Below are 2,500 nucleotides of genomic sequence, written 5' to 3' on the forward strand. Positions count from 1 at the left end.
CCGCCGCTCGCCGCTCCCTCGCGCAGCCAAAAATGGCCAGTTTTGTCCCGTTTTTGGGCCGTTTTGGCCAGTTTTTGGCCTGTTCTTGCGTCGCGCGGTGACCGTCGTGAGCGGAGCAAAATGTCAGCCATCTCAGCACCCTGGAACCCCCCGGGTGGCACAGGGCTGGATGGGGCTTTCGTATAGCAGGGACGGTGCTGCCTCTCGCTTCGCTCGCTGTCCGCCGCTCGCCGCTCGCTCGCGCAGCCAAAAATGGCCAGTTTTGGCCCGTTTTTGGGCCGTTTTGGCCAGTTTTTGGCCTGTTCTTGCGTCGCGCGGTGACCGTCGTGAGCGGAGCAAAATGTCAGCCATCTCAGCACCCTGGAACCCCCCGGGTGGCACAGGGCTGGATGGGGCTTTCGTATAGCAGGGACGGTGCTGCCTCTCGCTTCGCTCGCTGTTCGCCGCTCGCCGCTCGCTCGCGCAGCCAAAAATGGCCAGTTTTGGCCCGTTTTGGCCAGTTTTTGGCCTGTTTTTGCGTTGCGCGGTGACCATCTTGAGCGGAGCAAAATGTCAGCCATCTCAGCACCCTGGAACCCCCCGGGTGGCACAGGGCTGGATGGGGCTTTCGTATAGCAGGGACGGTGATGCCTCTCGCTTCGCTCGCTGTCCGCCGCTCGCTGCTCGCTCGCGCAGCCAAAAATGGCCAGTTTTGGCCCGTTTTTGGGCCGTTTTGGCCTGTTTTTGGGCTGTTCTTGCGTCGCGCGGTGACCGTCGTGAGCGGAGCAAAATGTCAGCCATCTCAGCACCCTGGAACCCCCCGGGTGGCACAGGGCTGGATGGGGCTTTCGTATAGCAGGGACGGTGCTGCCTCTCGCTTCGCTCGCTGTCCGCCGCTCGCCGCTCGCTCGCGCAGCCAAAAATGGCCAGTTTTGTCCCGTTTTTGGGCCGTTTTGGCCTGTTTTTGGGCTGTTCTTGCGTCGCGCGGTGACCGTCGTGAGCGGAGCAAAATGTCAGCCATCTCAGCACCCTGGAACCCCCCGGGTGGCACAGGGCTGGATGGGGCTTTCGTATAGCAGGGACGGTGCTGCCTCTCGCTTCGCTCGCTGTCCGCCGCTCGCCGCTCGCTCGCGCAGCCAAAAATGGCCAGTTTTGGCCCGTTTTTGGGCCGTTTTGGCCAGTTTTTGGCCTGTTCTTGCGTCGCGCGGTGACCGTCGTGAGCGGAGCAAAATGTCAGCCATCTCAGCACCCTGGAACCCCCCGGGTGGCACAGGGCTGGATGGGGCTTTCGTATAGCAGGGACGGTGCTGCCTCTCGCTTCGCTCGCTGTTCGCCGCTCGCCGCTCGCTCGCGCAGCCAAAAATGGCCAGTTTTGGCCCGTTTTGGCCAGTTTTTGGCCTGTTTTTGCGTTGCGCGGTGACCATCTTGAGCGGAGCAAAATGTCAGCCATCTCAGCACCCTGGAACCCCCCGGGTGGCACAGGGCTGGATGGGGCTTTCGTATAGCAGGGACGGTGATGCCTCTCGCTTCGCTCGCTGTCCGCCGCTCGCTGCTCGCTCGCGCAGCCAAAAATGGCCAGTTTTGGCCCGTTTTTGGGCCGTTTTGGCCTGTTTTTGGCCTGTTCTTGCGTCGCGCGGTGACCGTCGTGAGCGGAGCAAAATGTCAGCCATCTCAGCACCCTGGAACCCCCCGGGTGGCACAGGGCTGGATGGGGCTTTCGTATAGCAGGGACGGTGCTGCCTCTCGCTTAGCTCGCTGTCCGCCGCTCGCCGCTCGCTCGCGCAGCCAAAAATGGCCAGTTTTGTCCCGTTTTTGGGCCGTTTTGGCCTGTTTTTGGGCTGTTCTTGCGTCGCGCGGTGACCGTCGTGAGCGGAGCAAAATGTCAGCCATCTCAGCACCCTGGAACCCCCCGGGTGGCACAGGGCTGGATGGGGCTTTCGTATAGCAGGGATGGTGCTGCCTCTCGCTTCGCTCGTTGTCCGCCGCTCGCCGCTCGCTCGCGCAGCCAAAAATGGCCAGTTTTGGCCCGTTTTTGGGCCGTTTTGGCCAGTTTTTGGCCTGTTCTTGCGTCGCGCGGTGACCGTCGTGAGCGGAGCAAAATGTCAGCCATCTCAGCACCCTGGAACCCCCCGGGTGGCACAGGGCTGGATGGGGCTTTCGTATAGCAGGGACGGTGCTGCCTCTCGCTTCGCTCGCTGTCCGCCGCTCGCCGCTCGCTCGCGCAGCCAAAAATGGCCAGTTTTGGCCCGTTTTGGCCAGTTTTTGGCCTGTTTTTGCGTTGCGCGGTGACCATCTTGAGCGGAGCAAAATGTCAGCCATCTCAGCACCCTGGAACCCCCCGGGTGGCACAGGGCTGGATGGGGCTTTCGTATAGCAGGGACGGTGATGCCTCTCGCTTCGCTCGCTGTCCGCCGCTCGCTGCTCGCTCGCGCAGCCAAAAATGGCCAGTTTTGGCCCGTTTTTGGGCCGTTTTGGCCTGTTTTTGGGCTGTTCTTGCGTCGCGCGGTGACCGTCGTGAGCG

The sequence above is a fragment of the Musa acuminata genome, unplaced genomic scaffold (genome assembly GCF_036884655.1).
Source record: "Musa acuminata AAA Group cultivar baxijiao unplaced genomic scaffold, Cavendish_Baxijiao_AAA HiC_scaffold_471, whole genome shotgun sequence".
NCBI classification, from domain to species: Eukaryota; Viridiplantae; Streptophyta; class Magnoliopsida; order Zingiberales; family Musaceae; genus Musa; species Musa acuminata.